The sequence below is a fragment of the Mustela putorius genome, unplaced genomic scaffold, assembly GCF_011764305.1.
Source record: "Mustela putorius furo isolate JIRA1106 unplaced genomic scaffold, ASM1176430v1.1 tig00000083_pilon_pilon_pilon, whole genome shotgun sequence".
NCBI classification, from domain to species: domain Eukaryota; kingdom Metazoa; phylum Chordata; class Mammalia; order Carnivora; family Mustelidae; genus Mustela; species Mustela putorius.
The window spans coordinates 40769120-40781981 of record NW_025421273.1 but is presented as its reverse complement, the minus strand read 5'-3'; the positions used below and the strand labels follow the sequence as shown (position 1 = coordinate 40781981).

At 37.6% G+C, this 12862-nt stretch overlaps 1 protein-coding gene across 1 annotated transcript in view; it reads right to left on the bottom strand.

Annotated features, from left to right (window-relative positions):
• Nucleotides 1–8908, bottom strand: part of DTHD1 (death domain containing 1) — a 79986-nt gene extending 71078 nt beyond the window's left edge. The window contains exon 1 of the mRNA XM_045076353.1: nt 8748–8908. The gene's annotated coding sequence lies outside the window, so the exon portion shown is untranslated. The remainder of the gene's footprint in view (nt 1–8747) is intronic.
• Between the last annotated feature and the right edge of the window lie 3954 nt (nt 8909–12862).

The window sequence follows — 12862 nt, the reverse complement described above, 5'->3', positions numbered from 1 at the left end:
CCATTCTAAGAATCGAGGTTGGCAAGCATGACCTCTCAGGCAGATTAGAGGTTTCCTTTCTGGAATAACTAAACACCCAAAGAGCAAAATCTATCAATTAATGGAGCTGTTAGTGCCCCTCCTCCTACTCCCTACCCCCAAAAGTTTGCCCTGTCCCCAGGTCATCAACAATGAAGCATCTAGGTGGTCCATCATAAGGCCCACCATGTGTATATAAAGTTTCCTAAAGATGCTTCTAATGCCTCATTTTAAGAATGTAATATCATGGGGCACCTGGGTGGCTCAGTGAGTTAAAGCCTCTGCCTTTGGCTCAGGTCATGATCTCAGGGTCCTGGGATCAAACCCCACATCTGGCTCACTGCTCAGCAGGAAGCCTGCTTCCCTTCTTCTCTCTCTGCCTGCCTCTCTGCCTACTTGCGATCTCTGTCTGTCAAATAAATAAATAAAAATCTTTAAAAAAAAAAAAAGAATGTAATAACGAACAAGGGAGTCAGGCATTGGAAAAGGTCTCTAATATAATGTTAGACACTTAAGCAAACACGAATAAAGAACATGAAAAATACAGTGAACACAGGGAAAAGGAGAAAATATCAAATAAAGCTATAATTAACATCCTTAGAGCCTGGGATATGAGAAAATAATGCATCTACAAAACAAAACAAAGCAAGAGACTTTCTAAAAACAGAAACATTTGGACGATGAGAAAGAACTCATACAAATGTAAATAGGACAACAGAAATTTTTCAGACTGGTATATGGGTGGAAATAAATAGTTGAGGAAGTCTTCTAGAAGGTCAAACAAAAAGACAAAGAGACAACAGGGAAAAAAGGAGGTTAAGAAAAATTGGTGGTTCAATCCTGGTGGTTCAACTAATATGAACCCTAGAAAGAGAAAATTGAAGGAAATAAATTATCAAAGGAGTAATACAAGAAAGTTTCCCAGAACTGCAGAATTTCATATTCTGGATAGAAAGGTCCCAGAACAATACATACAAAAAGAAAATCATAACTGGTCATGTCATAAGGAATATTCAAAACCCCAAGAACAAAGATTCTAGTAGCCTCTGAAGAGGGAAAATGGTCCCTTTTTTATCAAAAGGCATACTTCTCAACAGCAACCCTAAGACCTAGAAAATAACAGACTTGTGACTTTAATATTCAGAGAGAAACCTCTTTCTTACTTAGAATTCTGTTTCCCCCAAACTGTCATGCAAGTATACTGGGGTACAAAAAAGAAAATCTGCTATGATGTGGTAGAAGGGTCGGCTAAGGCTATAGTGATCATCATATTGCAGTGACGGGACATTGTGATTTATCCTAAGAAATACAAATTTGGTTTTAGATCCCGTTTCTGGAACAGAGCTACTAAAACCCTTGGAATTTCTTAAGCAGTGACAGCAATCAAGGTGTTCTTTGTTATGTTAATGAAGTGGCTTTTGGACAGTCCCTGCTGTTGTCAAAGGGCTGGTTGTCAAAGTCTCCCCTCAAAGGAGGCAAGAGAGGGTGGAGACTGAATCAATTACTAATGGCCAATGATTTCATCAATTACGCCTACGTAATGAAGCCTCCTGTCAATTATATTTCAATACAGCTGGAAAAAATGAGAGATATTTTTTCAAGTGTGAGCGGTTGGGGTCACCGTGATGGCTCAGTTGGTTAAGCATCTGCCTTTAGCTCAGGTCATGACTCCAGGGTCCCCCCTACATGGGGCTCCCTGCCCAGCGGGGAGTCTCCTTCTCCCTCTCCTTGTGCCTGCACTTTGCTTGCTTGTGTTCTCCCTTTCTCTGTATCAAATAAATAAAAGCTTAAAAAAAAAAAAAAAAAACAGGTGTGTCGGGTGGGGAGGGATTTTTCAGGTATACACATATCAAAAAATTTGCCTACTATGTACATTTTCTTGGGAAGTACTAGGGGATGTACTCACAAAAAACAACAGTTAACAGAAGAAAAAAAGTCCTGGGAATCAGGAGCTAGAAAAGCCAGTGAAGAGAGGGACAGGTGAATTAAATGCAAAATGAAGTCCAGGGTCAAGGTCCTTAACAGCTCCTAGTCCGGGGTGCGGCTGTCATCTGAGGGTCCAAGAGGGTTGTCTACAAGGGGTAAGTGGAACTAAAGAACTGTCTGAGTTTCAACCAGTCAAAGAGAAGTTTTGCAATTCTATTGGAGAATTTGGGGGAAGAATTACATATAACTGAGCAAATGAAATAAAATGAAGCAATTAAAAAAATGAAATTCTAGGGGTGCCTGGGTGGCTCAGTGGGTTAAGCCTCTGCCTTTGGCTCAGGTCATGATCTCAGGATCCTGGGGTAGAACCCCACATTGGGCTCTCTGCTCAGCAGGGAGCCTGCTTCCCCCTGCTCTCTCTGTCTGCCTCTGCCTACTTATGATCTCTCTCTCTGTGTCAAATAAATAAATAAAATCTTTAAAAAAATGAAATTCTAAAGGAAAGGAAACATAATCATAGTACACTATGTATTCCTGCTATGGATAATATTTGTACTGCCATAATAACAAAAATAACTCTAATTACTCTTAAGTAATACCAGTGATATTAGTACATTACCAGGAGGGTACAGGAGACATATATGTGGAAGAATGAGTATAATCAGATGGATATGAGAGCAAAGGCTTATTTCTATAACAGGAAGTCAAATATTTTAAAATAAATCAAATATTTAAGAATAAGAGGAAACTAATATTTAAGAGATTTTTAGCAGAAGAAACTGCTAAAAAAAAAAAAAAAAAGAATGTGTTTGCCCCTAGTGAAAATTGTGGGAAAGAGTAAAGCAACTCCAGACCTCTAAAGGCCAGTCACTTCCTGCTGGGTTCAGGTGTTGTTAGAGACTGGCCTGACACTCACAACTGGGTCCTGGTATTCTCCTGCTGAACACCAAAATTTCATAGAACATCCATACCCTACAAGGACATTCTGTGACTATAATAGATCAAGGCAAAATGAAAACACTTTATCTATAATCATGTCTAAACACAAACTAGATACGAGCATTGTCCTAGCCACAAAATGCCAAACATCTCCACATTTAAGCTCAAGACTACTTCTTACCAATGGTAGTTTTAGTATTTCTCTCTAGTCTTCCCTCCCTATAGATAAGATTTATGAAAATACCCAATGATAGACTGGTCCCCATTTCTAAACAACTTCTTACCCACAGCAACAAACGACCTCTAAACCACACAACCAAAGCCCAACCCTATAATGAGTCTGTTTGACTAAAACATCCCATGGCTCTCCACAGTGTGAGTTCTCCTTTACTGAAATGAGTAACAAGCTCTAGGTGTGTTCCTGACAGGTGTGTTCCTGGTGGCATTTGACTATAGGGCATTGACAGATACTTGGGTTCTTCGGTTGGGAGGGGGAAAGGAACAAGTGCTACTGATTTTCTTTAAAGTTGTCATGCTATTGATTCTTAAAGAACTGTATACATGCAGTACTTTGATACAAATGAAATTCATATATTAAAAAAGAACTAACACCAAATATTGCATTTATATTACAGTTGCAAAACATAGCCACATCAAGTGGGTTGCTTCAGAACAATGAATATAGATTCTTATTGACTTTTTAAAGAGTATTTTGTCATTTGGAAATGCTTGGAATTCAGTGGCAGGTGTTCAAGAATTAACTTAAATTACAAGTAGTCAGTTGCACTTGGCAGGATCCTCACACAGAGGTGGAGTAATTACCACCTGGTAATGGCCTCATATCAAATACTTCATCTGAAGCGCAGAGCTCTTGATATAGCAGAAGGTCAACAAATGTTTGATGATTAAGACAATGGTGAGATGTGATAAATAATCCATGCATCCTTTTAAAAAAGTCATTAGACTATGTTCCTTAAAAATTAATTTTTTATTTCTTAATATTATCAAATCCTTGGCCAGGGTTCAAGTTCCTTGAAAAATCATAAACACCTTATTTTTCACACAAGTTTTAAATGTCGGACTCCAAATAAAGTCCAAATAGACAACTAATTCCCTGTTAATGATTTTCATATAAATTAAAGAAAATGATAAACTCATTGAAAAAAATGCCAATAACAATGGTGATAGAGGGGCACCTGGGTGGCTCAGTGGGTTAAGCCTCTGCCTTCAGCTCAGGTCATGATCTCAGGGTCCTGGGATCGAGCCCCACATTGTGCTCTCTGCTCAGCAGGGAGCCTGCTTCCTCCTCTCTCTCTGCCTGCCTCTCTGTCTACTTGTGATCTCACTCTGTCAAAAAAATAAATAAAATCTTTTTTAAAAATGATGATAGAGCAATTTAATTATAGGTTTGAAACTTGTCTTTCATTTTGCCATTTTTATATGTGATGAGAAGTAGAAGTAAGGGTTGATTTAAACTAAGGTATCAGATTTACAAAACTGCAGCAGACATATTTACAGAGGTAGCTACATTCCTTTATATTTAAATAGTCAATTTTTACCATCCAGTTACAGTCAAATTATTGAATTTGAGATGCCTTGTCATACCTGAGAATTTAATACTGCAAGTCCTCATTGGTAGGTTCTATAGTCAGTATGTAAAGAAAATGGTCTGTAAAACTGTCAGGGACTATAGTTGAATTGAGAAGTAATTAAGGATATTTCATTATTTGGTTAGCAAAACCTCCTCTTTTAACAGCATTAATGGCCTCTGAAATTAATACCAGGGTTTAGATTACAGCTTTGCAACACTTCTCTGTTGAGTCACTGATGTGTTTGTAAGGATTCTGACTCTTCCTACAGTCATGGACTGATGACATGAAACCAATTAAATAAGTTTTTATGTGAAATAAAAACGAGATAGTTTTCCTCTCTGCCAAAGTTTTCTGAGACACATTTTCAAATGAGGGTGTGCCAGATGCATTGCTACTGTGTACTTTATGTTGTCCCAGTATTTTTGTTTAAGATTTTGTTTATTTATTTAAGAGAGAGAGAGAATGAGCAGGGAGACCAGCAGAGGGAAAAACGGGCTCCCTGCTAAGCAGGGAGCCTGATTCAGAACTCCATCCTAGAACCCTGAGATCATGACCTGAGCCCAAGGCAGAAGCTTAACCCACTGAGTCACCCAGGTACCCATGGTGTCCCAGTATTTTTTTTTTTTTTTTTGGTGTCCCAGTATTTAGAACGTGTTTCTATACCTTCCTCATGGCTTGACTTTTTCAAGGGTGTAATTAGAGTTTTGAGGGTAGTTCTGGCAAAGAGAAAGAAGTACCTGAAAGAAAGAGATTCTAGAAAGAAGAAAAAAGAAGGGTCTAATATAAACTATATAGTCCTCCAAGCTCACCTCCATGTTCCCTCCTTTCCTCCAGACAGTCATAACATAATCTACCGATAGAATATGACTGTGCTATCCTAGATGTCAATTCCACAAAGTGACCTTTCACCTGTACTCTAAGTCATCTCTTGGAGACCTTATTCTTAAACATATCATATAAGGACTCATCTCTTGGGAAGTGAAATCACCATCTTATTTCTCACAGCACAAAAATAAAATTGCAAGAAACAAATTCTTCAGTGGGAACCACACCCTCAACATCATGGAAACTCGATTTTGAAGTAAAGATAGGATGCTGAGGGATGCATTATTTGCTGCTTTTTAGAAATAATAGAGCTCTTCCAATTAAATGGATAGGCTAAGACCACCTCAGAAGACCACAGCATCATCTTCACCAGGAGAACAATATTATACCCATTCAATCCTCAATCTAGGTATGTTTGTATACCTAGAAATACACTACACAATACAAACAACTTTGTATAACTTAGAAATAAAATTCATTATAAATAGAAAGTATTATGTTCTTCAGAACCACAACTTTCTCCCCACTTAGACCACTGTTATCTTGACACATTGATCTGAGCATTCAACTGCTGTCTTATATTATGTACATCCACTACAGATATGAACCATGTCCAATATCAAAAAAAGTTATCAATCTTTTCTTTTTCTGTCAATTCCCCTTTCATTGCTCTGATTTCCAGGTTCCAGGCCACCCTAGGATCTCAGCAAGTGGCAATGAATGGAGGAAGACGGCCATAACTGGCCCCAGTCAAGCATTTATATTACAAAATTATCACTGGCATCTCCTTTCTCGAACTATTTCCCTCTTGCCTCTCCCTTTCAGTGTATCTTCCCTGTTCTTCTTCTCTTGCTGCCTTGAATTAACTGCCAAGAATCCCTTGGATAAACCCATTTGCACTAGAGTCTTGGCCGGTCTGTGAGTTTCCTCACTAGCATTAATGATTTTTTTTTTTTTTTTTTTTTAAAGAATGAATCTGCAATAGTACCTCTCAGTCTGTGTGTTAGGTCTACACCATGAAGTGATATCATCAGGAACATTTTTGTTTTCTGTCCTTTTGAACAATGTTATTTAGCAAGGCATGGTTTTTAGAGTTTCGTTTCTTCATTCAGAATTAAGCTATACAATCGTAGGGGAACTTTATTTGATTTTTGAAAACCAAAACAGGAGTAAATTAATTTCTGTTCTCATGAAGGATTCACATTTGTTAGGACACAGGCGATCCAAGATGGTGCCACCTTTTAAAGATACTTTTACGATTCCTGATAGACCCAGATAGCAGCTCCACTGTAACCCCAGGTTCCCATAGTGAATTAAATCTGTTTTGGGTTATTTAGGTCACATACTGCATAAACGCCCTCCGTGTCATTTCTCTGTAAAGAGTGAGTGTGCTTCAGTTTTCTCTATAATATACATTTATTTTTGGAGCTCATTAAACAGGTTACAGAAATTTAAGTAGGTCTAGCCAGTAGACAGAAGCTAAAGCTGAAGTTAGAAGTAGTCTCTGTGGTATTATCTAACGCAAGAGGAGGGTCGTTTTTAACTCTTGGCTGCTGCCTTCAAAGGAACTAAGAGCACTATCTGAAAATCAGGTCTGAAAATCAGGTCTCCGCTTTTCTAATACACTGTGATTGCTTCAGAATATTAGTTTTGTTTTAAAAGCAATAAAAGTGATTCCTATAAGCAATCTTTGTCCAGGTAGGGGTGGGAGTAAGAAGATTCTAGTTTAAATAGTCTAGTCCACTTGGTCTTCCCCACCATCCCTTCATACTCCCTTTGTTGCAAATACGTGGTGGTAATTCCTCCTTGATTTTAAATGGGTTTGTTTTTTTCTAAAGTCTAAGATCATTCCTGGAAAAGAATAAGCTAGGTGCTTAGGGATTAATTATTTAACTGCATTTTAGTAAAGGTGCCATATGAATTTATTTGATTATACAGGACAGTACAGTAAGTCATCACCTCTGTATGGGAAACTTCCTTATGCTCTGAAAGAGTTAACCCCTCTGTGCCTCATTTATATCCTATGTGGGACTAATGTTCACAGGAGAAATATGCCAGTGTGTTCAATACTAGAGGACTTCTCTTATTCCGAATGTATAAGAGAGAGGATGCATTCATGCATGGAAAGGGCTGACTCCTCTGTTTGGGTACTTTTGAAAACCACAATTTCATTAATGGAATCTTCATACTTTTAATGATAGCTTAGAATAGTAAAAAGGAACATTTTTGAAGGAATTGATGGTTACTAATTCAACTACTGGTAGTACAAGGAGCCTTCAGCTTACCTTGTGGAATAAGCTATAAGATTTTAAATATACATTTTTAACACATTCAGAATATTCTCAGTAAGAAATTCTACATTTTAAAAAAGTACCAGACTCTCAAATATTTTATTTTACTTCATTTATTCTCCCTTCAGCAACAAGCATTAAACTTAATACCTGCCAACAGAATCTCAATATTCTTAAGAACCCAGAAAGTAGAGCACGTCAGTATAGAGAGCAGCGAACGTGTTAGGAATTAAAACACACACACACACACACACACACACACATACACACTCGAGAAAATACTTTCAATATAATTTTCAAGAGGAAGAAGTGATCCATGGGAGGGCTATTCATGTGAGTATAGAACTGTGTTTTGAAGATTTTTGCAGCAGTTGAAACCCTTATCCTTGTTCAAAGGAAGAAATAGCAGTGCGTTTGTATGACCTTGTAGACTGATATTTTGAGCCATTACTTAATCCAGCAGCTGTGGCAATGCCCTTTTGTATGATACAAAATAAACAAAGAAGCAGAATATAATAAGGCAAGTGAATTCTTGAGCAAGTCAGCTATGTGCATACAGCCTAGTTTCCATAGAATGTTAACTGTTTCAGTGTGAAAGTGGTGATAGATTCTCTGCAGTTTTGCTGTGAGATTTGGGCCTATAATAGATACTGCAGCCTATTTGGGGGCAACTTCTCATCACCCGTGAGCCATGACTAGCACAGACAGTGAGATGAGATCATCATCCATAATCCACTTGAGAAAAGCTAGGTGTTTATCACCAAATCTCTGCTGAATAAAAATGAGGACAAGTGACCTGCTCATCTACATATTACAGAGAACAGGAGCCCCAAAGTAAGATATTTGCCTGCCAGTGAATATTTATTGTGTGCTGAGTATTCTTCTGATCCTGTATGTGACTTATAAGAAAGAGTTCTTGCCCTTGTGGATCTTAAAAATCTAACAGAAGTAGTCAAACACTGCATTTAATAAGAATCAGAGGAAACCAAAAATTTACATCAAAAGAGCAAACCAGCCGTGTGTTATCCAGGGTTTTAGAAGAATTAATGCCACAGACTAGACAAAGAAAGGAAAGGGAAGAAATGGCCTAACAGCACAGGCAGGCAAGTGAGGCTCAATATATATCGATGTAGACATCCTCAATGCAATTACAAACCTGAGGCGAAGTCCCTGACTTGCAGAATGGGCAGTGGAACCACAGATGTACCAAAAGCACAGCAGTCAGGAGAACCTGGGGGTGAAGCCATCTCCAAGGATGCAGCTAAGCAACCACGACATCATTCCACCCATCATGTAGGTAGACCAAGCACATCCTGTTTCTGTGGGGACAGGAACTGTGACACAGCTGACATCTTAAACCTAAAAAAAAAAAAAAAAAAAAAAAAAATTCCTCTGGGTTATATATCAACTTTTGTTTAAAAATGAATTTTTTCTGCTCAATCCTCGAATCTCTTAGCCTGGTAAATAAATATATTTGGTTGGCCCAAAGAAAACTCTGTGGGTGTGTGTTTGAATGAAAATGTAAGCATGGTGGGTTTTTGGTTTTTGATGGGGGGCAGGGTTGGCTTTTGTTTTTGTTTTTTTTTTCTGACACAGTATGGAAGGTACTGGAAGAAACAGTTTTTCTCACACCTGCTGCTTCTCTAGGGGATCCTGGGATTTCTACTCCTCTGTGTTGTCAACATAACATTTTTTCCTATGTTTACTCTCAAATGATTTTCTAGAATACAAAAATGGTAAACCAATGGACGTATGTAATATGAGATAATTACTTTCATCCTCTTGAGATTCAAAACTTTTGACCCTCTCATATGCTTTCAGAAAAATGCTGTTTTTGTCCTATGACTGATTGCATCTACCAGATAAAATACAGATTCCTTAGAATTTTGAATGGTATATCCTTTGGAGAGCCTCAATACAAATAAAATGGAGCTTTATAATAAAGCACTTTGTCAGCTCAGATCTCAAGGGATTTCCCATACCTAGGGAGTTCCTTCTTTAAATATTTACAAGAAAACAACAGCAACCACCTTCAAACAGCTATGTACTATACCAGAAACACGACTGGCTTTGAAATATATGCGTATACTCACACATTCTAAAATGTGTTCCAGGTATTGTAGAGAAATAAAATCCATCTCTTTTGGTGAGTCCCAATAACTTTCAGTTATAAATCCTAAATTTAACAAGATACCCTACAAATATGTTCACTTGTTACAAATGTTTACTAAGCGTCTACTATGTGTCAAATACTTTTAGGCACTGGGCACACAAGTACCTTTCCTCATGGAGCTGATAGTAAAGTGAAACACACATCCTGTTTGTGTAGTTCAGCCTGCCAAGAGAGGCTCACTAGCTAACTACTTCAGATAGACTTAGATAAACTATTTCTAACGCGGTGTATTCTGCCTTTATTATGTATTTTTTGGGAAGCTTATCTTAGTGCTACGGGTAAAAAGACAGTTCACAACCTGTTGCAGCATGTAAAGGTTATCTGATATTTCACAACAAAATTAATACCAAATTCTTTCAGCACTGATTGTTTCATTTATCTTGAGTGCTAGAATAAAGTAATTGTTAACAGTTAGGCTTGAAACATCACTCCATTTCAAAATAATTATGAAGACTATTCTCCCTTGTTGTCAAGCATATCTGTTTTGATGATACTATGCCATGATACTATACCAAAAAAATGTGTTTTTAAACTGGTTATAGCTTCACAAAACATTATAGTGACTAAAAAATTGCAGATATGTTTAGTATCATTGTTTTCCCCATAATGAATTTGGTCTTCTGATTGGTTAAAGGTCCGTTTTTATGATGTCGGATCACTGAATGGAATTTTGAGTTCTTGGAACTTCAAAAGGCTCATTATGTAATATAACATCCAAATGTAATTTGAAAGGAAATACTTCACTAGTATCCATTTCCTGTGTGTCTGGTAAATAGTTGCAACTTTGGATACTCCGTCTTGCTAATGCCACCTCTTTTTGTCATTCCTGTATATGTTCTCTTGTAATTAGATATTGGAATGTTGAAATCCGATAAGCTTAAACTTAAAAGGAATCATACAATTCCAGAGCTAGAAATCTGAGTTTGCCCTAGTCCCACCTTCTTACTTTATGATGTGGACACTGAGGAAAGAAATAGCCACATGTATGAGGAGTTACTATGATGCTCATCTGCTGCCTCCCAGTTCCACTTCCCAGTTCTGGTACCTGGCTCAGTCCTGGACAGGAAAGATGTGTTCTCTTCAATAAAAAATCATGAATTGTAAACTCTATGCGCTTCCTTGAATTAGAACACTTAAATTACTCATAACTCCTTTAAGTATTATTTATTTCTAAAGTTTGGCCAGTAATTTGTAATCATGGTTTGAGGAAACATTTATAAACACATAATCATATATATATAATATATGATAACCTACATTATAATTATATATATAATTTATTTAAAATTATATGGCCTTCCTATTCCTCTTCCTTCCAAAACAAATCCAAATATTTTAGCATTCTTAAAATACACTCATCAGCAATATGATCATTACAAATAAAACCAGAAAGAGCAGAAATCATACAAGGAAAAAGGGGGGGAAAATGACCAGGAAGGAGGTAAGTTCATCTTTTTTTTTTTTTTTCTTTTAATTCCAGTATCGTTAGCATACAGTGTTATGTTAGTTTCAGGGATACAATGTAGTGATTCAACAACGCTATGCATCACCCAGTGCTCATCACAAGTGGCCTCCCGAATCTGCATCATCTATTTCACCCATCCCCCCCACCCCCACCCCCACCACCGTCCCCTCTCGTAACCAGCAATTTGTTCTCTATAGTTAAGGGTTGTTTCTTGGTTTCTCTCTCTCTCTCTCTCTTTCTTTCCCTCTCTTAATTTGTTTTGTTTCTTAAATTCTACACGAGTGAAATCGTAAGTATTGACACTTCCATTGCCTTTCATCCAGGTAATGACAGGATGAAGCCTTTTGGGTCTTCCTTTTAGATGAAAAGAGGTGGAAAACATTTCTCGCACTGCATTCTGGATCATTTCAGCATATAGATCTATACGTAAAGGACACTAAAATAATGAACAAGGCCTCCACAAGAAGCTTTTTAAAGAGCATCAACATTTCTGCAAATTCTTATATGGAGTCCAGTGGAGCCATTTGGACATTACATGGTACTACTGGAAAATAATTTTGCTTTAGGGCAAAAGAGTATTAATTTAGATATGTGTATTATAATAACCTCCATGAAATAAGAATAGAGTTTGAAGCAATTAATGAAATGAAGATTTGCTTACCTTCTTAAATTAATTGAACAAGGAGCCCATTTGACTGATGTGGCCCTAATTCTGTGGGGGCCTATATAAATAAACCAAAATCTAAGTTTATAAATGCCTCAAGAATATGCAATCAAAAGGGTAAGGAAAACCAATCCCCAAAGCCAAGCAGGCTTTAAGCTCTAGACAATCAAATAATTCCCCTCTTTGCTTCTGTATTTCATATAAGTTTTTTTCCCTGTCTCCTGATCGGGGAGTGCTCCTGGCCACCATGGGTTAGGTTTTCCATGATTTGAATATATTTTTCTCAAATAAATCCTTAAAAATTTTTTAACGTGCTTCAGTTTATCTTTTAACATTTCTTACAGTCTTGTTGATATATTATAACAACTATGCTTCAGACTAGAATCGATGCCAGCTCACTCAATATTGTATTGTAAACAGCAGAATGAACTATAGCTCCACCCACTTGAATTCCCTGGGACTGGGTGGGAAAAGTGATACTCTTCCCAGGATATTCTTCTCATGATGCCTTCACTCCAGCTGAAGGCCCCATAGGGAGACATGAAATGGGAGGGGTTCCCCTGGGTTTTCGTCAGTGTGGTCTCAGGAAAACAGGATTTTCTCCTTCTAACTATAGGACTGTGTAGTCATAGCCTGGCTCCTGAGAGGGAGGGCAGGTTACATAAACCACATAAACTCTACAGACAGTTTTTGTTGTGGTGTAATCAAATTATGAAGGTCAGTTTTTCTAAATTAATCATCAGTTTATGAATTTCCCCTTTTTTTCCTTTTTGGTGTCAGGCCTTACTTTCTTAGGGTACTGACATTTTTCTTTTGCACGCATGTTAGTCCACGTCCTCCAAGAAGCAAATTCCAGTATCAGATTAACCATGCTAGAAATTTATTAGGGGAACTGTCAGTGAGAGACAAGGGTAAGGAACTGGGAGAGGCCCTGCCCTGAACTCGGGTGAAGGAGAGAGAGGGGGAAGG